A 22,604-nucleotide genomic window follows, 5' to 3' on the forward strand; every position below is an offset into this window, starting at 1 on the left:
TCTAATGAAGGAGATAACAAACATCCTCATATAATCTTAACCTGGAATGAGAAGTGCCGTATCAACTAAGAACAAGGAGAGTTCAGAGAAGGGTGATGGTGGAGGGGAGGGAGATGTAAGGAGAAGATAATAGAGGAGGTGATATTTGAAAGACCTACAGTAGAAGCAAGACAAAGGTATGAATCCTCTGACTAGGTTTATGGTTTGGTGGTCCTTCACACTGATGGTTTTAAAATATTTGCTCAACATTTGTTTAGTGGAAGAGAATAAGACCCACATGAGCTTTTTCTATACTGCCTACCAAGACTCTCCAGTATCAAGATTGTCCACCCTATTTAGCAGGATAAAAGCCCTGCAGTCACCTGGACCCACTCCGCCTGGAAGGCAGTCTAGCCACCTGCCATCTGTGATTATTCACACTTACCTCTGCCAATGCCCCACTCCCAAGCGGCTTTATTAAATTATTCCTTCTTAATACCTACAGTGCTGTTTCTGAATGGAATTCTGACAAACACTGTTTGCTCCATTTCAGTGCATACTTGAGCACTGTTAGAATAGTTGCCATCTGGCCCTCCCCCTAATCTAGCTCTGAGAAGAAACAACAGCCTAAGCAAAGGTACAGAGGCTGGAGAGCTTGGGAGTAACACACTGGAAAATGAGCTATCACTTGGGAAGAGAAGTGGGAGAAACTGTGACGAAGGAAGGGGCATCAGCATATAGATACTGATAAGGCTGTATCAGATCTAGCCTTTAAAGGCTGGTCGAGTCTAAGGATTGGCCTCTGCTGCTCACTAGTCACAGTAAGGCAGTAAAGGGTAATAAGATGGGACTATGAATTAAATAATTGGATTTGTAGTTTTAGGATTATTTTTTGGTTAGTAAAAGGTACAAGTGGACTTAAAGATGTATAAAAGTTATGCATTTTGATTATAATTTTTCTTTATAAATAAATATGTTTCAAAAATTTCTGTAGCCACCAATAATTGTAATTGTGGTTTATTTTTTGCTGTTTCTATCTAGTTCTATTTCTTTGTGTGTGTGCTTATGTGGTTGAGATTATACTATATACAATTTATTTTTAGTTTTTATACTTAATACAACAGCAATAATGTCCCATATTATTAAAAATCCTTTGGAACACTTTTTTATTGGCTATACAATATTTTGTGGAAATATTGTTTCTTCAAACTTTTTTTCTGTTATCCAGCATTTAGGTAATATATTTATTACAATGGCACCCCACTCCAGTACTCTTGCCTGGGAAATCCCATGGATGGAGGAGCCTGGTGGGCTACAGTCCACGGGGTTGCACGGAGTCAGACAGGACTGAGTGACTTCACTTTCAATTTTCACTTTCATGCACTGGAGAAGGCAATGGCAACCCACTGCAGTGTTTTTGCCTGGAGAATCCTAGGGATGGAGGAGCCTGGTGGGCTGCCGTCTATGGGGTCACACAGAGTCGGACACGACTGACACAACTTAGCAGCAGCAGCAGCAGTGTTATAATTATTTTATTAAGATCCATTTGGCAGCAATATGATTTGGGGAAGGAGGTTATGTTATACAAATAACACATGACTGGAAATGGGAGCCAGTGACAGGAGGAGGTTTCAGTGATTCAAGGCCTAAATTGGGTAGCAACAAAGGAAAGGAATAGAAGAAATCAAATGGATTATTGTTACCTTCTCAGGCTTTGATTTCCTTAAGTCTTAAACACTAGGTTTTCTCCCTCCTTTACACCTGCTGCTGCTGCTGCTGCTAAGTCGCTTCAGTCGTGTCCGACTCTGTGTGACCCCATAGATGGCAGCCCACCAGGCTCCCCCATCCCTGGGATTCTCCAGGCAAGAACACTGGAGTGGGTTGCCATTTCCTTCTCCAATGCATGAAAGTGAAAATGAAAGTGAAGTCACTCAGTTGTGTATGACTCCTAGCAACCCTATGGACTGCAGCCCACCAGGCTCCTCCATCCATGGGATTTTCCAGGCAAGAGTACCGGAGTGGGGTGCCATTGCCTTCTCCTCCTTTACACCTAGTGAGCCCTTATTTCCATGTTTGTTTAGTGAGTGAATGAATGAGCAAATGAATGCTAGGCTTTGGTGGTACTGCTGTTGCTAAGAACCACCACATACCATCCATTCTAAATAAGTTTCTTGCTCATATGGCCTTCTCAAAGAAAATGTTATCAATCCTTGGCAACTGTTATCCAAACAGTCCCAGTGCACCAATTCCCTCTGGCATGTCTGATGTATTTATTTATTTTAGAAACAGAACACCCATGAAAACAAAAAAGTGGTTAATAAAGCAGTCAGTATATTTGCTTCTCTCTTTAAATATTTCTTATTTAGTTCTGGTTAATAGGAAAGTATTTATAAGAATTCCCTATAATGTGCCCAGCACTGTGCTCAGTGCTTTGGCAAGTAAAGTGTGTATTCTGGTTGCGCACAATGTATAATTCAGTTGTGAAGCAAAAACTAACATGCAGGAATAAAAAGAGAGTATGATTAGAGATAGTGTTTAGTTGAGAACGCATTTACTGTGTGCTGAAGCTTAGAGGCAAGAGTAAGCAAATGGGATAGGAATATTGGTAAACACAATAGAAGGCAATGCAAATTTTATGAACTAAATTGAATCTCTGTCACTATTGTGATTTTGCCTAATTCCTAATGCCAAAATGGAGGCAGGCAACAGCTGGTCTGCACTTGCTGTGTAGTAGATCCTTCTTTACTCCCTGTGATAAACGGAGAGCCCTAAACTCATTTAACCAGTGATTCACCCCACACTCTCAGCTGAGATGTTGGCCTGCATATACAACCCCAGAGACAGACAGACCTATACCTAAGACTTGCTATAATCCATGTGAGTAATCAATATTTACTGGTGCAATGATCTCACTCTGGAAAATAATGCTTATGAGCTAATTGAGCTAATGAGACTATATTAGCTATTGGTGTAGTGAAAGTAATGGCAGAGTAATCTAATTCCTATTGGCTCCTAGATAACCTTCAATTTGAAGGTAATGGCATTAAGAAATGTTAAACTAAGTATGCTCAAGTGTGCATAGTATGTACTCTTTAAGTGGCAAAATTGGCTGTCAGAAAGACATAGTGATTCTTTACAGCAGAAATTCTTAATCTGGGGTCCATGGATAGAATTCAGGAGTTCTGTGGACTTGGACTGAAAGGAAAGTACACCTTGATTTTCCACAATTTCTAATAAAATTTAGCATTTCCTATCATAATGAATATAGGCAAGTAATTACAATAGTATTCAAGGTACCTGTGATGCAGCCATTAGTAGAAACCACAGATATTTTTGTATCCCATTACAGTCATTTCCTATATCATGATGTATTATTTATATTCAAAATTACTTCAAAAAACATGACAATTATCAGACCTGTAAATCTATTTTGTTATTTCATATGTTACTAAAGAGTATATTGCTATACCATTAATTTGTTTTTTAGCATTTTGATGTTAGTATTTAAATTTAATTGGTTTCCTTTCTATTCCTATGTTTTATTTTATGCTTTTAAAAACATTATTGTCAGAAGGAATCACAAGCTTTACATGACTGAAAAGGGGTCTATGCACAAAAAGATTAGGGGCTCTTTCTTAGAATGAGGACCTTGGAGCCTTCTTTTCCCTGTAGAAACTTTGCTACTTGAAATACAAATTCTTTCTGTTTTTCTGACACAGGGGGATCCTACCAGCCCTTTTCTATGGGGGAGAACTTGGAGTGGTTCTGCTGTCAGTTTACACAGTGAGATCTTACACCATATGTAACTCTAGAGGCTGGAGAGATGACACTCTGCCAAAATGGTTGGGAAACATGGAGAAACAGAGAGCTGGTGGCTGGACCATCTTACAAGAAGTGACTTCTGTAAAACTGTATTGCCTTGCAGACCGCTGCCTTTCCTCCTTGGCTGTTCTGCTTCTGGCCTTACATCATATTAACAAAAATTTTAAACAAATATACTAGCAAAACATAGGGATGCATGAGCCAGCCTTTCTTCCCAGCTATCTGGTTCAGTTGAGAGATGGTAGTAGAGTAAAAAAGGAAAGCCACATGGTCGGGGCCAAATGTTCATTTCATCTCCGAATTTGAGCCTTCATTGGCAGTGTGACCTGAGTAAGCATACATTGTTTCTAGACTGTGTTTTCCTTGTAGTAAGACCAGAGGCCAGCTGTGATTCTGACTGGGTCCTGAGGGCTGGAAAATATGGAACAGTTCTTCAGGGCTCAAGTTTTTGCTCCTTTGGATCTGACCCTCTGACAGCACAGACATGTGATAAGAGGAATCAGGAGAATGGCTGGAACTTGGCTTCTCAGCAGCCTCTTGGATGATGACCTGGAATGCTGCAGGGTCTGCTGTGTGAGGAGAGAACACAGGGAGGCTCTTTCTGATACTAGCTTCCTTGGTTGGGTCTTTGAAGGTAAAATGAACCATTTAGCCTCAGCTGAAGCAGTGCAGATTCCATTTCACAGAGATCTTTGGAAAGCAAGCTCCTTACCACCCATGCTCTTGCATGGTGGATCTGTGTCAGTGTGTAGGGGCAGGTTGCAAGAGGGTCTGAGCATAAGCCTGATTCAAGTAGTGACTATTTTCCTTAATGCTTACTTTACTTTCTATAGCCCATCTCCCTATTTATTTATTTCATTACTTCTGCTGATTTTAAAAATTACTCACTCAATTCTGAGGATGAAAATAAGGCTGTTGGATGAGGTTTTATAGTCTAAGCTGGGGAAGTAGACTGAGTGAAAAGGAAAAAGATACAGCATTTTTGAGTGTAAGCTGCTAGTTTATAGGGTAGAGTTATGAAAATGTGTGGCTACTCAAGCTGCATATCAATTTATTACAGGTTTAAAAAGTACTTATAGTAAATAGTTCATGATGACATCTTGACTCCATAAACATAGATCTCAGTCATTTGAGCAAATAGCTCTAATTCCTTTCCAAATCTGAAACGAGACCCCTCTTTTTGAGAATTGCATCCCTGCTTTTGAATTCCAAGAGAGGGGACTGCTTGTGAACTCTTCGACTGGTTTTCAGTTCAGTTCAGTTCAGTCACTCAGTCATGTCTGACTCTTTGTGACCCCATGAACTGCAGCACGCCAGGCCTCCCTGTCCATCAACAACTGCTGGAATCTACCCAAACCCATGTCCATTGAGTCAGTTATGCCATCCAACCATCTCATCCTCTGTCATCCCCTTCTCCTCCTGCCCTCAATCTTTCCCAGCATCAGGGTCTTTTCAATTGAGTCAGCTTTTCACATCAGGTGGTCAAAGTATTGGAGTTTCAACTTCAACATCAGTCCTTCCAATGAACACCCAGGACCCATCTCCTTTAGGATGGACTGGTTGGATCTCCTTGCAGTCCAAGGGACTCTCAAGAGTCTTCTCCAACACCACAGTTCAAAAGCATCAATTCTTCAGCACTCAGCTTTCTTTATAGTCCAACTCTCATATCCATACATAACTATTGGAAAAACCATAGCCTTGACTAGATGGACCTTTGTTGACAAAGTGATGTCTCTTGCTTTTTAATATGTTGTTTAGGTTGGTCATAACTTTCCTTCCAAGGAGTAAGCGTCTTTTAATTTCATGGCTGCAATCACCATCTGCAGTGATTTTGGCCCCCCCCCCCAAAATAAAGTCAGCCACTGTTTCCACTGTTTGCCCATCTATTTTCCATGAAGTGATGGGACCAGATGCCATAATCTTAGTTTTCTGAATGTTGAGCTTTAAGCCAACTTTTTCACTCTCCTCTTTCACGTTCATCAAGAGGCTCTTTAGTTCTTCTTCACTTTCTGCCATAAGGGTGGTGTCATCTGCATATCTGAGATTATTGATATTTCTCCCAGCAATCTTGATTCCAACTTGTGCTTCCTCCAGCCCAGCATTTCTCATGATATGCTCTGCATATAAGTTATGTAGCCAAAAGATTCTTCTATTAGAAGTTCTCTAGTTCTGTGGGACTTCCTAGGAACATTTTGGCTGTTCTTAAAGCATGAAGGCCTTAATTTAGCAGAACCTACCTTTTGGAGAAAACGGTAAATATCAATGAAGTACCTACTGGTGGTTCATTCAAGAAACTACCCTTCATATTACAGTTTGGGATCAGTGAAAATTTTGTTTAATCTCCTATACTTACTATTTTATGACTGTACTTTATGACTGTGATTAACATTCAAGAATGACCAAAGGCACAGTAAAGGCTTGAATCATTAAAGAGCCAGAAAGGTCTAAAAACAGCAAAGTTGGAAACTCAATATTTTCTTGCTTAACAACCCTGATTATCAAATCTCATATTGAATATGATGATTGATTTAAGTTTTACAATCCTTTAGAAAAACAGCTAAATCTTGCTAAGCTAACTATTTAAATGGAATGATCTAACCTTCCATATAGCATGAAAGACAGTATATTTGAGCTTTAGGTATGTTTTGAGAGTCCCTTGGACTGCAAGGAGATCAAACCAGTCAGTCCTAAAGGAAATCAACCCTGTATATTAATTGGAAGGACTGTTGCTGAAGCTGAAGCTCCAATATTTTGGCCACCTGATGTGAAGTGCCATCTCATTAGAAAAGATCCTGATGCTGGGAAAGAGTGAAGGCAAAAGGAGAAGGGGGCGACAGAGGATGAGATGGTTAGATAGTATCACCAACTCAGTGGACAAGAATTTGAGAAAACTCCAGGAAAAAGTGGATTTCAGAGGAGCCTGGCGTGCTATGGTCCACAGGGTCACAAACAGTTGGACACGACTTAGCCACTGAAAAACAACAACAACAACAATGTTTTGCAGGCTATAAATTAAACTTAGATTTAGTCACCTGTGAAGCTAAGGAATTGATATCCATTCCATTCTTAATTTATTTAATTTGCGTATTTTGTAGAATAGAAGAAAATTATGCTAAGGAAATATTCAACTGACTAAAGGAATAACCATGAGCATAGGTTTTTAGCTTCAGAATGAGAAAGCTTCTGGAAAGGAAATAAGAAACTGAAGCAAACTTTTTATAATTTTAAGTATCTGACCTTCATTCTCTTGTGGGCAGCAGTGGTAGGCTGAGAATACTCTTCTGATTTTTGGTGCATGTAATCCCCATGATTTTGATAGGATTTCTGGAACACTGTAATCACTAGATCTGGACTGGACTAGAAGTGGTATGACATTTGTTTATTATTTAATTTTACTTGAGACTTTGCAGGAATATTATTCACAGCTCTGGACTTTCTTTTTTCATCTGCATAGCATCTCTTTTTTCATCTGCATAGCATCTCTTTCAGCCTCATTATTTTATGTCTGTTACTGGATGAGTCATAAAATCAAATGCAAAATGTTCTGGTTTGCACCTCTGGACAGAGGAACCAGTGTATAGCTCAGTGAAATGAGGCAGCAAGACTCATACTTTTGTGCAAAATATACAAAAATACATACCTTTGTAAATGTACTAACAGTTTTAGGTCTGGTGGTTTAATAGAGCCTTTAAGTTCATGAACAATATGAAGAGAGACTTGAGATACAGAAGTTAAAATGAATGCTGTAACTCCATCTAATAGAGTATATGACTTTAGTCAGCTCTGATTTCACATTCTGACTCCTTGTTTCTGTGCCATTCATCTAGGGAACTGAGCTGGGGTTTTATTCTATAGCAATTTAGCCATGTCTCTTGCTCTGTGTATTGTCATTCTGTTTTCTTGAGGGTATATTGTTCTTTCTGCCCACTTTGAAAGTAAAAGTTGCTCAGTCACGACTGGACACGACTGTCCAACTCTTTGCCACCCCATGGACTATACAGTCCATGGACTCTCCAGGCCAGAATACTGGAGTGGATAGCCTTTCCCTTCTCTAGGGGATCTTCCCAACCCAGGGATTGAACCCAGGTCTCCTGCATTGTAGGAGGATTCTTTACCAACTGAGCCACAAGGGAAGCCCACTTTGGAAATCAGCAAATCCTACTCTCCGCAAATCAGATAAGGACAGTCAAATGCAGGTTTATAAAACGTGCTAATTTCCCATTCATTCTGCAAATATTTATTAGTAAGTCGGATACTGATATATATGCTGAGAATGCTACAAAATGGACACAATTCCTGCCCTTGTGGAACTTGTGATCTACTTGGGAAACAGGTATTAATTAAATGAAAAATCTATAACTTCAGATTGTTGTAAGAATCTGAAGTTTGTTAACAATCTGAATTGTTTGTAGAGGAAAAATATAAGGTATACTCTTTGATTGAAGATTATAATTGATGCTAGTTTAGGAAGTCAGGAAAAGCCTTTCTGAGAATGACACTAAGATGATTTAAAGGATGAATAAGAATTAGCCAAGGAATAAGTTGGAGAGAAGATTGCTCCAGGCATATAAGCACTAGAATCAAGGCCCTGGGGAGGGGAGGAACTAGGAGCACTCAAGGAAAGGCAGCCAGTGTGGCGGGCATGGTGTGTGTGGAGGGGCTGAGGGTTAAGGGATAAGTCTATGGGCAGGGGCCAGATGTGGTCCATTTTAAAGGTTTTATGTTTTATCCTAAGAAGAATGACAAGCCATTGTAAACTTAAGTAGAGGTATTACACAATTGAATTTAAGTAGCTGAAGACCACCCTTGCAACTGTGTGGAAAGTCACTTGGAAGAGGAGGCAAGTATGAAAAATGGAGTAAAACTTCTTTAGTTTGAGCTAAGATTATAGCAGCCTGGGCTATAAGAACAGCACAAAGATGGGCAAGAGTTAATAGTTTCAGATATATTTTGTCAGTAATGTAGACAGATCTTGAAATGGCTTGGATAAGGGGATAAGGATGAAGGGGAAATTTCATCCCCTTCATTAGTGCAATTAAGTGGGGAGAAAAGATTCCATTTACTGAAATAAGGAAGGCTGGAGTTGGGACAAATTGGAGAGGAAATAAAAATTTAATTTTACTCTTTTATGGTTGAAGTGCATTTGAGACATAGTGGTGATGTTAAAGAATTAGTTGGGTATAAGATTCTGTTTAGGAGAAAGAAGACATTCAGAAGAATATGGTGTCACAGACAGAATGAAGAGAACATTTCAACAAGAAGAGAGAAGTCAGCTTTGTTGAATGTGGTTGGTAGTTTAGTAAGATGAGAAGTTAATAATTTTGAGGTAATTGGTGACTTTGCTGCTGCTGCTAAGTCGCTTCAGTTGTGTCCAACTCTGTGAGACCCCATGGACTGCAGCCTACCAGGCTTCTCCGTCCATGGGATTCTCCAGGCAAGAACCCTGGAGTGGTTTGCCATTTCCTTCTCCAATGCATGAAAGTGGAAAGTGAAAGTGAAGTCTTTCAGTCGTGTCTGACTCTTCGCGACCCCATGGACTGCAGCCTACCAGGCTCCTCAATCCATGGGATTTTCCGGACAACAGTACTGGAGGTGGGGTGCCATTGCCTTCTCCCAACTGGTGACTTTAGTGAGAATAATTTAGGAAGTAGAGACAGGACTTAGATTACAGTAGGCAAAATAGTAACTGAGAACTTGCAGATGTTCAAGCTGGATTTAGAAAAGGCAGAGGCACTCGGGTAGTCCTCAGAGGCACAGACTCGGTTGCTAAATTTACTAGAAAAGGCAGAGGAACCAGAGATCAAATTGCCAACATTCGTTGGATAATTGAAAAAGCAAGAGAATTCAAGAAAAACATCTACTTCTTGTTCATTGACTATGCTAAAACCTTTGACTGTGTGGATCACAAAAAACTGTGGAAATGTTTTAAAGAAATGGAAATACCAGACCACCTTACCTGCCTCCTGAGAAATCTGTATGCAGGTCAAGAAGCAACAGATAGAACTGGATGTGGAACAACAGACTGGTTCCAAATTGGGAAAGGAGTACCTCAAGGATGTATATTGTCACCTTGCTTATTAACTCACATGAAGAGTACATCATGCAAAATGCCAGACTTGATGAAGCACAAGCTGGAATCAAGATTGCCGGGAGAAATATCAGTAACCTCAGATATGCAGATGACACCGCCCTTATGGTAGAAAACAAAGAGGGACTAAAGAGCTTCTTGATGAAAGTGAAAGAGGAGAGTGAAAAAGCTGGCTTAAAACTCAACATTCAACAAACTAAGATCATGGCATCTGTTCCCATCACATCATGGCAAATATTTGGAGACACAATGGAAATAGTGAGAGACTTTATTTTCTTGAGCTCCAAAATCACTGCAGATGGTGATTGCAGCCATGAAATTAAAAGACTTTTGCTCCCTGGAAGAAAAGCTATGATAAACCTAGACAGCATATTAAAAAGCAGACACATTACTTTGCCAACAAAGTAAAGGTCTAGTCAAAGCTATGGTTTTTCCAGTAGTTATGTATGGATGTGAGAGTTGGACTATAAAGAAACCTGAGCGCCAAAGAATTGATGCTTTTGAACTGTGGTGTTGGAGAAGACTCTTGAGAGTCCTTTGGACTGCAAGGAGGTCCAACCAGTCCATCCTAAAGGAAATCAGTCTTGAATATTCACTGAAAGGATTGATGCTGAAGCTGAAGCTCCAATACTTTGGCCACCTGCTGCCAAAGTATCAGAAGAACTGGCTCATTGGAAAAGACCCTGATGCTGGGAAAGTTTGAAGGCAGAAGGAGAAGGGGACAACAGAAGATGGCATCACTGACTCGATGGACATGATTTTGAGCAAGCTCCAGGAGATGGTGATGGGCAGGGAAGCATGGCATGCTGCAGTCCATGGGGTCACAAAGAGTCAGACACGACTGAGCAACTGAACTGAACAGTAAATGGGCAGTGAGGTAGTGGATAGAGAATGCACAGAAGACCTTTTAGGGAAAGATTGGCTGTGGAGGGAAGCAGAGAGGAGTGGTCTCAGGTGAGGCTTGTGAAGGACTTTTCAAAAGATGGGAGATACTAGAGCAAGTTTGAATCCTGATGGGAATGTGCAGGAGAGAGAAAACATTTGAGGATGTAGGAGAGAAGGTTGGTAATGGAAGCAGCCTCTTTGAGAAGGTGGGAGGGGTGATAGATGAAGAATGAATCATGCCAGGATGCCACAGTCAGCAGATTGAGATTTTTCTAGGCAGGAGTTATAGAAGCACAGAGGGGCAAGGGATTTTCAGCTATTTGCCAAGGTGTAATTTTAATGACAGATCAAAGATTTTAATCCAGGTAAGAAGGAAAAGAGAGGGCATGAGGATCTTGATGAATAGAGAGAAGTAAAGTCAGTTGATCTGCAAAGTGAAGGCAATGAGCTACCATAGACAGTACAACAGACAAAGTCCCTGCATTGGACACTGGTTTCACCCATGCATGTCTAAGTTCTTTTTGTTGAAGTTCCCTAACTTTTTTTTTTTTTTTTTTTTGCATTATGTATTGTAAAATATCTTTAGAACTCCCAAACACAAATTATTATGCTTCCAAACTAAAGAAGAAGAGTGAAATAAGTCAGTTTATTTTAGATTTCACTTAGTCTTGCTTCCCATCTTAACAAACTTCTTTTTGGTCCAAGGAACATTGATTATTTCTATGTGTTTGTTGGAGAAAAATGTTTATTGGAATGTCAGGATCTGTTTTCTTACTTCTGCTTTTTGTTCAGTACCTGATTTTATGTACCCCAAGCAGTAAACTCTATGTAAAAATTACATTTTTATGCTTTAACTATATACACCCTCTAGGCCCAAATGTATTTTTGGCTGAGACAAAACTGTGTCTTAATTTTTAAAGATTTTTTACAGTTGGTCTCTTCCAAAACTAGGTCCTTGAACTTCATGCTTACATTTAATTATTTTTTGAGTGCCCGTCAACTGACAGTATGCTTGATGCTAAGAATCAGGAAGTAAAAAAACTAATTTGCCCCAGAGAAGGCATGCATGCATATCACAATTCCTGTGGCATGTAGCATGTAAATGCTCTAAGTAGGTGCCTATCGAAGGTGAGATGATTGGATGGCATCACCAACTTGATGGACATGAGTTTGAGCAAGCTCCAGGAGTTGGTGATGAAGAGTGAAGCCTGGCCTGCGGCAGTCCATGGGGTTGCAAAGAGTTGGACGCGACTGAGCGACTGAACTGAACTGAACTGAGGTGCTTATCAAAGACTAGGGGAACACCCAGGAAGGGAGCAATTGGTTCTCCCTTGGCAGAGCAGTTAGAAAAGGCTGACCAAGGAAGGGATTTTTAAGAAGGGTCCTAAGGGCTTCCCAGCTGGTGCTATTGGTAAAGAACCTGACTGCCAATGCAGGAGTCTTAAGAGACTTGGGTTGGATTCCTGTGTTGGGAAGATCCCCTGGAGGGTCAGTTGTGTCCGACTCTGTGTGACCCTATGGACTGTAGCCCCACACCTCACTCCACAGGCTGTTCTGTCCATGGGTATTCTCCAGGCAAGAATACTGGAGTGGATTGCCATGCTCTCCTCCAGGGGATCTTCCTGACTCAGGGATCAAACCCACGTCTCTTATGTCTCCTGTGTTGGCAGTCGGGTTTTTTACCTCTAGTGTCACCTGAGAAGCCTTAAATGGTAAAGACATGAATATAAATGATAATGTTGCAACCTAGAGAGGAATCTGTTGTGGTTTGACACTAAGTTGTATGGATTGAATTAGGAAAGTTTGGCTTGAGCAAATTCCGAAGAGATTTATAGGTCAAAGTAATATTTGCATGTTATTCTATTGGATAGAAAGCTATTAGAGGTTTTTAGATAGAGGACTGATTTGATCAGTTGCTTTTCTTTCTCTGGTTCTTGTTTTCCTTCTAGTCAGTATATTTCAGTTAAGCAGCTACTTTTCACCTTAGTATAAACTGTCCCTCAGAACTGACAACCACTAAGCTCTAGATGCCTCAATTTACTGCTGATGCTGCCAAGTCTGATGTCCCCATTGTCCCTTCATCTCTGGTGCTAGAGAAAGTGGGCCTTCTTATCAGAGAAGTACTACCTAACCCCAGAATAATTTCCCACCATTCCTGCTTCTTTGAGTGAAAATAGGTGACTCAAAGTGGGTGAATCTGTCTAGATTTGAGTATGTGGCTACACCCCAGGGGATGATGAATGTCCCACGTTTCTACTTTCCATATTGGGAGGCTAGACTCTGCCTTGCACCAAGATTCATAAAGGAAGAGACTCTCCAAATATAAGTAGGGCTACAAATAATGATCAAAAAACTAAAAATATGTGGGACCACCAGAGAAATCTCCCTAAAAAAGAATAAATAAGGACAAATGTTCACTAGTTACCTTTTATAGATGAGAAAAGTAACTTGTCCAAGGCCACAGTGGTGTAAAGTAGTGGAGGCAGGACCTAAATTCAGGACGTCTGATTCCAGAACTCATATTTTGACCGCTGTGTCATATAGCTAACCTGGGAGGTGATAAAGACTGATAAAATGTGTACATGGGTGACAGTGAGGTACGGCAGAGAGGGAAGATATCTTTGGCTGTGAAACAGAACGAAAGTAATGGGTCTATACCAGAATTGAGCTCATTGGTCTTATTTGGACTTGTGACATTTTCCTGGGGGACCCAAGTTGTAGCATAGTCAGGAACAGATCAAAAAATTACTTGTTCAGTTTAGAGTGTTTAGTTAGGACAAGTTAACTTCAGCACCATAGCCCAGTATTCCTGAGACTGATTCCTGGCAACCATGGTGTCTGTTGATCTCTTCCTCCCTAGATCTTTGCACTTTCCAGCTTCACTCCTTGGATGCCTAACCCCCTGCTCCCATGACTGGCTTTTATGTAATATTCTTCTTGGTCACTGAGAATCAGAACTTGAGAGAATATTTAGAGGGTCTTTTCTGGGAGAACAAACATCAATTTATGTCACATATATACACACTAGACGTAAAAACAAGAATAATAAAAATGTGTAATTTAAACAGAGCCAAATCTGGCCATCATATGCTTCTAAGAAATTATTCTTTTTTCAAATAAATCTTGGATGTTTTGGATCCTCTGATGAAAATAAGTAAATTGAAATTTTTTTGTAAACACCAGTCAGAATGTTGCAATAAGTCTAAGCTACACAAACAATTATATAATTTCTGGGGTTTTTTTTTTGTGTTTTTTGTTGTTTTTTTTGTTTTTTTTTTATCTTGAAAAACAAAGCTGAAGGAGATTTTTGGGATTAGTCCATGTACTTTATCCATTTACAAAGTTATGCCCTCTCAGCAGTGACTTTCTTTTAGGTTTGTGGAGTGTGATAACTTTCCTCTGGGAATGAATGTGGGCTTCCAAAGCATCTTTCTTTCCTTATTTTTAACCTCATGGAATTATCCAGCTATGAGTGTAAAAATTTCCTACAGTGTTCTTTCTCTACCTGGAAGCCCTTAGTCTCTGGGCTTCTAGTTAAATTTTGAAACAGTAGGAGTTCTAGTTAAATTTTAAAATTCAAGGCCATTGCCGAATGTTTTGCAATAATAAATACTTCTTATTCCTTTTGTAAGCAGTTGTCCTTGTGGAAATCAGAAGGTTCATGGCACTTGAGGAAAATGTATACTTAGAGATCAAATACTCATGAAATCCTTGTTCTTTTACACTATGTGATTCATTAGTGTTGCTCGTGGATCTGAAGACAGCTTTTTCCTTTTCTCTCAGCCACTGCCAATATTTATCTCTCATTTCTTCTGTTTCCCACAATTATCCACCTCTACACATTATCAGAATTGTCCCCAGGCATCTAAACTTTAAATGAGATTGTAACTTTTCCATTTGGGCTTGTTTCATTAAACAAATATGTGGGTGCTACATGATTTTGCAGCAGATACTATTTATGTGGGAGTTGGATTTGTACTGTGTTTACAGCTAAAGAGAAAAAAATTCAACACTTTATTGGACATGTACTAGCATGTGGGTGAGGTTGAAGAAAATAATTGAGTGTTGAAATCAAACACATGCCTGGGAAAATATTCCTTTCTGATGGAACATGCAGGAAAGGCCAACAGCTGGCACACATGGAGGTCTTTAAGGGTTAGCCTCCTTTTGCAGAATGTTCCTTCAGAATGCTCAGCCTCCTAACTGGCATGCATTGCTCCAAAAGAATTCAAGGCAAACTTCTGTCCATTTCAAAGCAAGACATTTTACCACAAAACAAAAACCATGTGTCTTTATTCCATTGTGTATGATCTCTCCTACACCTCTAAAGGGCATTTATCTATTTGTCATCTCTCCCTCCATCTCTCTCCATACTTCCATCCATCCCTTTATTTATTTTCAGGGCATGAAGCATGCTTAACATTTCTGATCATTTTTTGGGGGTAATCTCATTGCGAACTACCACATTCTGGTAGTTTTAACACTGTTTAACACAGTCCTGAGATTAAGGACTTGCAGGTCTTGTTCACTGCTTTATTCCCAGTCCTAGATCAGGGCATGGCACAGAGCAGCTTCTCATTAAATACTTATTGAATTAATCAATGAGTGATTTGCGAACGATACTTGTACAGAATGGCATGATTTTCTTTCTCTCACATTGACTTCAATTGGAAACATCTCAGAAATCTGAAAATATCTCTACTATGTAGGCTATCTTTTGCACACAATCTTCAAAGAAGAGAAATAAAATATAACAATTATATAATTTTGCACTGTGGAATCACTGGACCCCAACTTAGCCATCAATTTAGACAGGTAAAAATCCATCTCCATATTTTCTCCCCATCTCCAACTTCCACCCCAAATTAGAAGAATATACAACTTTCCAAAGTATATACTTTGGGCACCTGATGTGAAGAACTGACTCAGAAAGAAAAACACCAATACAGTATACTAACGCATATATATGGAATTTAGAAAGATGGTAACAATAACCCTGTGTACGTGACAGCAAAAGAGATACCAATGTATAGATCAGTCTTATGGACTCTGTGGGAGAGGGAGAGGGTGGGAAGATTTGGGAGAATAGCATTGAAACATGTAAAATATCATGTAAGAAACGAGTTGCCAGTCCAGGTTCGATGCACGGTACTGGATGCTTGGGGCTGGTGCACTGGGACGACCCAGAGGAAGGGTAGGGGAGGGAGGAGGGTTCAGGATGGGGAACACGGGTATACCTGTGGTGGATTCATTTCGACATTTGGCAAAACTAATACAATATTGTAAAGTTTAAAAAAAAAAAAAAAAAGACCCTGATGCTGGGAAAGATTGAAGGCACAATTTTCAGTCTTCAAAGGAGAAGGGGATGACAGAGGATGAGATGGTTGGATGGCATCACTGACTCAATGGTTATGAGTTTGAGCAAACTCTGGGAGTTGGTGATGGACAGGGAGGCCTGGTGTGCTGCAGTCCATGGGGTCACAAAGAGTCAGACATGACTGAGCGACTGAACTGAACTTAAAGAATCCTATCACCTGAAAAATCTTACTATTTTTTTTTTTTTGATGAGAGCTTTTTATCTTATTTATGTTAGCTTTTTCCTTTCTTTCTCTCTTCCTTCCCTTCTTCCACCCTCCCATCATGTCTGCCTCTTCCTTCTTTCTTTCCTCCCTCCTCTACTTCCTCCCACCTCCCTCCTGCTCTCTCTCTTGTTTTTCAAGTAGTACCAGAGTAAACAGTAGCTCTATACATCAAAACCTCTTAGATTAACAGGCTATAATCTTCAATTTCCCAGGCAAAACAGTGTGTGTCAGTCTTTTTTGCTCAATATTAATTTACAACTGTTGAAATGTCTTTGGACTTTCTATGCACAATTCTTTTTTGAAGTGGATTACTGGTTGAATATATTACTTTGGGGAGAGTGAAAATGGGATTTTGTATGTTCAGCAGATTGTTTAACCCAACATATGCTGAGAATTATGTGAAGAGCAAATAAATTTTCAAAAATAAATAATAAAGATGAAGGAGACTACATTTTTAGCCTGGAGGTCAAGTTGTGGCAACTAAAGTTAATCTTATAGAGTAAAAGAGTATAGAACATTGTATAATTCAACAGAAGGGTTAGACTTAATAAGCAGCAGTGCCTTTAAAACTCTTCAGATATGGGAGGAAGCAATTGTGTGACTGAAATGAATTGCCAGGGAAGCTGCTGTGACTTAACTGTATGAACCATGTGGTTCTAAATAGTGTTCTAATTCTAGGGTTTAGTTCCTCATAACCCTGGAGGTAGTAGTGTATTGCCTGGTATAGGTTGCTGATTAAATATTATAAACCTGTTCTCTGAAGACTATATAAGTGTGTTTGGGGAACTCTCTGAGGTAGGGTGGTTGAGTTGAGGGGCAAGGTTACTGGGAATACTATTATAATAGCTGTCATTTATTTTCAGGTATCATAAGTGCTTTATTTTCATGTTCTTATTTAATTTCATAGTTTTTTGAGGTGATATTATCTCTATTTTATTTATGAGAAAAATTCGTCTCAGAGAAGATAAATAACCTGCCCAAGATCTGAGTTAGTTTAGGGGCAAAATAGGATTCTAATACAAAGTTTCATGACTCCAAAGTCCAGGCCATGTCTTTCCATCTAAAATGAAAAATATACTAATACAAAGGAGCAATTTATTATATTTTTCTGATTATGAAAAGCAATATACATTCATTGTAAGAAATTTAGAGAGTTAAAATAAATGATGAAATAAAAATCACCTACAGAACTGTGTTTTAATGATGATCTGTTCAATTTCCTTTTAGTCTTTTCCTGTGTCTTATATTTATATATTTTCATCTATATCTATATTTATTTATGTAGATATATATGAAAAATACATGCACCAATGTGGAGGGACATTCTGTATACACACACATACATAACTGAATTATACGGCACATAATAATTTTAGTCTGCTTCAACAAACAATATAGTACTAAATTCTTTAAAATAAACATACTTAATGATTACTTAATGCTTTATGGACTCTATATACTATAATGTACCTATTTTTGGATATTTTGATGGTTCCAACTTATTTTAGTCTGGTAAGTGATAATGTGGAGCTTCCCAGGTGGTTCAGTGGTAAAGAATCAGCCTTCCAATTCAGAAGATGCAAGAGACATGGGTTCAATCCCTGGGTTGGGAAGATCCCCTGGAGTAGGAAGTGGCAACCCACTCCAGTATTCTTGTCTGGGAAATTCCATGGACAGTGGAACCTGGTGGGCTACAGTCCATGAGTCTCAAAGAGTTGGACACTACTTAGCAACTGAACACACACAAGTAATAGTGTGGTCAACGCTGTGGTTTAAAAGTATCTGAGTCTCAGATTATTTCCTCATGAGAGAGACTTAAAAGTAAAATTACTGGATATAAACACAATTTTTAAAGCTCTATATTCATAGTCAAGTTGACATCCCCAATTCACACAAATATTTTCAATATAGGAGTGTGCCAGTATCATTCACTGCATGCTCAGTCACCTCAGTCAAGTCTGACTCTTTGCAACCTTATGGACTGTAGTCTGCCACCCTTTTCTGTCCATGGGATTCTCCAGGCAAGAATACTGGAGTGAGTTGCTGGGCCCTCCTCCAGGGGATCTTCCCCACCCAGGGATCAAACCCAAGTCTCCTGTAGTAGAATTGAAGGTGGATTCTTTACCGCTGAGCCACAGGGGAAGCCATCACTCACTGCACATATTATTAAAAATCACTTGGTAATTTTTGGTTAAAATGGTATCTTGATATTTTACATCCTTAATAGTGTTTAAACTATTTTTATATGTCTTTAACTTCATGTCATCTTCCAAGGGATCATGTTCATCATTTTGTCTCTTTTAGTTGGCTTCTGTGATGTGACTTACTATTTACCTCACTGTCAGTATCTCTATCTTTTGGCTCTTCTTTATGTGACCTTGAAATCACTATGCCTGAATTTATGTCAGTTTTTCTGACACAGGGACATTGGCCTTTTTGTGGTTTATGGGAACAGCTCTAAATGAGGGGCATAAGTCTTTGCCTGCCCTTACCCCATCTAGCTGCTACATGCAGGTCCAGCCTCCTCAGCCAAGGAACTAGTGGGCACTAAGTGGACTGGTATCTGTAGCCACATCTTTATTAAAGGTACGGTTTGGCGGACATTTCTTCAAAGAAGACATACAGATCATTAACAAACACATGAAAAGATGGTCAACATCACTCATTATTAGAGAAATGCAAATCAAAACCACAATGAGGTACCATCTCACACCAGTAAGAATGGCTGCCATCAAAATGTCTACAAACAATAAATGCTGGAGAGGGTGTGGAGAAAAGGAAACCCTCTTACACTGTTGGTAGAAATGCAAACTAGTACAGCCACTATGGAGAACTGAGTGGAGATTCCTTAAAAAACTGGAAATAGAACTGCCATATGACCCAGCAATTCCACTGCTGGGCATACACACCAAGGAAACCAAAATTGAAACAGACACGTGTACCCCAATGTTCACTGCAGCACTGTTTACTATAGTTAGGACCTGGAAGCAACCTAGATGTCCATCAGCAGACAAATGGATAAGGAAGTTGTGGCACATATGCACTATGGAATATTACTCAGCTGTAAAAAAGAATGCATTTGAATCAGTTCTAACGAGAGAATGAAACTGGAGACTATTATACAGAGTGAAGTCAGAAAGAGAAACATCAATACAGTATATTAACGCATATATATGGAATTTAGAAAGACAGTAATGATGACCCTATTTGTACAAGACATTGAAAGAGACACAAATGCAAAGAAAAGACTTTGGGACTCTGAGAGAAGGCAAGGGTGGGATGATTTGAGAGAATAGCATTGAAATGTATATATTACCATATGTAAAACAGATGACCAGTGCAAGTTCCATGCATGAAACAGGGCACTCAAAGCTGGTGTTCTGTTGGGGTGCAGAGGGGGAAGGAAGGGTTCAGGATGGGAGGACACATGTACACCCATGACTGATTCATGTCGATGTATGACAAAAAACACCACAGTATTGTAAAGTAATTAGCCTCCAATTAAAATAAATAAATTAATTTTTAAAAAGGTAGGGTTTAGAAATAAGGCTTCGGAAAAAAAAAAAAAAAAAGAAATAAGGCTTCATTGTCCAAGTGACTGGAAGCTACTGTTGTCTTGGTCTAGTGAGAGGCTCATACTGAGGCCTTTCCATCCATGTGTGGCCAGGCAATCCCAAAAGAGCTTCTAACCAAATCTCAGCCTCTCTTCTGCCTGCTGCATTCCCTCTAATGTGGAAGATGAGTCAGCTCCACTGTTCTGGGATTTATTTTGGACCCCAGTAGGCCAGGAGTGTCTCTTCTACTTAGTTTCTGCTTGTCTACTCCCTTGTTGATAACCTCGCTTCCTGACAAGAACCAGCACCTTGCAGAAGTCTTGATGTCCTCTCTCTTGCCTGGCTCCTGGCTGTAGTCCATCTCTACTTGAGATGGACTTGAGTTTGGCTCCTATCCTTTGGACTTATGACTTTGGACTCTGACTTCTTCCCTTTTGCCACTGCAGGATCTCACCACAGTGTTTCTTTCTTTTCCCCTCTTATTCCATACCTCCCTCTCTCCTTTTATCATTGCAAGATTGGATGTGGCTCTGAGCTGTTCTGGTAATGATGGGGACTCAGAGATCTGGAGTTCAAGCTACATATTCTAAGAGTGTGATCTGGTCAAGATATTTAAATTTTCTGAGTTACAACTTATTAGTCTTTAAAGTACAGATTTATTATTCAAATCAACATTGTACATATATACCAGATATGAGTACTAATGTTACTCACTTTTCTAAACACATGAACAAGATGATTCAAGCTATGGATTCTCCTGAAGCCAAAGTCACCTCACTTTGGGAAACGTTAACTAGCTCCCCATGGTGGAAAACTATATCATAATAATTCTAATTGTTCTGTTTTTACTGTTTGCTCCCTGCATCTGTAACTGTGTAGCTGGATTTGTTTCTATCCGTTTGAAAGCTTTTAAGTTACAAATTGTTGTCCAGGCTCCTACCTGTGCCACAGCCTCCTCCAACTATTACTTGGAGCCCCTGGATCAGAGACCATCTAAAAGCTTTTAAGTTACAAGTGGTTGTCCAGGCTGCTACCAATGCCACAACCTCCTCCAACTATTACTTGGGGCCCCTGGATCAGAGACCCTCGATATGAGGGTTAGGAGAATATGTTGCCTCAACAATTTAGGGACCATGCCCCTCAACAGCAGGAAGTAGTTACTGAATGAAAATGACACCCCTTTCCCTTGGCAACATAATTCTCCTAAAAGAAAAGGAGGGAATGAGAGAGTCAATTCCTAGGCAGGTTGATAAGAAGTCTGGGGTCCCTTAGGAGGAGAAAGGGATCTGGGGTTCTCAAGGAGGAGGAAAGAACAAATTTTTTGTTTCTCTACATTTCTTAATCTTAGTCACATAAAACAGCTTTTTTCTTTAAGTCTGAAACTGATGATTACACAACAAACAACTCAGTTTAAACTCTGTACTAGGGAATATACAACAACAATGTATCCTGCCTGAGGACAGTTTCCCCTTCCTGAAAACCTTCTGACTAATCCTGATATCTTAAAATGTATATTATAGGAGTGGGTCTGGTAGGATCTTTCTATTGTTAAATTCTAATCCTGTTATCCTAAAATGTAACTTGTGGGAGTGGATCTGGTAAAATTTTCACAAACTTGAGACATTCTTTTGATTTATTGTAATAAATAATTAAAAAGTTTATAATTCCCTTGCTAACACTAGTGAGGGGGGCACTCTCTGTCCCCCTTCTGATGTCTGTGTCAGAAGCTTTCTCTGTCCCTTTTCTTACTTTAATAAAACCCTGTTACACACAGACACACATGTGCGCATGTGCAAATTACAACTGATATGAAAACACAGTCTCTCTATTTGAAGGGCTGCTTTTTCTAGGAATAATGACAATACTGTGCTTACAGTACTATAAAAGTTCCTCATGTCTTTTTGTTTATTCTGGAAAAAACAAGCTTATACCTCATATTTGTGTCTTGAGAGAAACTCATAGAGTCTACCCTGTTGCCCACCCAACATTTCTTCTAAAAATATATATAAGCAAATGTATGCGTAGTATGTGAGAGTTGGAGCGTCGAAGAACTGATGCTTTTGAACTGTGGTGTCAGAGAAGACTCTTGAGTGTCCTTTGGACTGCAAGGAGATCCAACCAGTCCATCCTAAAGGAGATCAGTCCTGGGTGTTCATTGGAAGTGTCACACGAGTGTATGTTCCTCGGTTCTTTGTCTTGTCACAACAAAGATTTGGAGCGACGGAAATTAAAGCCCTCGGCGCATCACAGCTCTTGGGTCTTGGACAAACCGTGCTACAGCTCTTAGGCAAATCAGTGTTACAGCTCTATTTTATTTAGAAGATAGCAGGAGAGAGAGAGAGAGAGAGAGAGAAAGAGAAGAGTGCATGCACGTGGGAGAGAGAGTCCATGAGAGAGCGCTTTGGCTCCTCCTTTTATATGTTTTTTCCCTCCACCTGGGCCTGCCCTATGCAAATTGGGCTTAGCCAGGAGTGCTGTTTGTTCTGCCTGAAGTATTCACTCTGGTCCTTGGACCTCCCTTTGACCTTCCTTGTCTTTTAGCCACGGCTATTTTGGACTCCTTTTCCCTGTTCTACCTACCTAACATTCCCCCCTCAAGAGATGGGAGGCCCAATTCTTTGGGAATAGGGGCGTCGAGGTCTTTCTGGCTACTTCCTGCTGAACTGGGACGGCGAGGGGTATTGGGCCTCCCCC

Source organism: Bos indicus, chromosome 2 (assembly GCF_029378745.1).
Source record: "Bos indicus isolate NIAB-ARS_2022 breed Sahiwal x Tharparkar chromosome 2, NIAB-ARS_B.indTharparkar_mat_pri_1.0, whole genome shotgun sequence".
Classification (NCBI taxonomy): Eukaryota; Metazoa; Chordata; class Mammalia; order Artiodactyla; family Bovidae; genus Bos; species Bos indicus.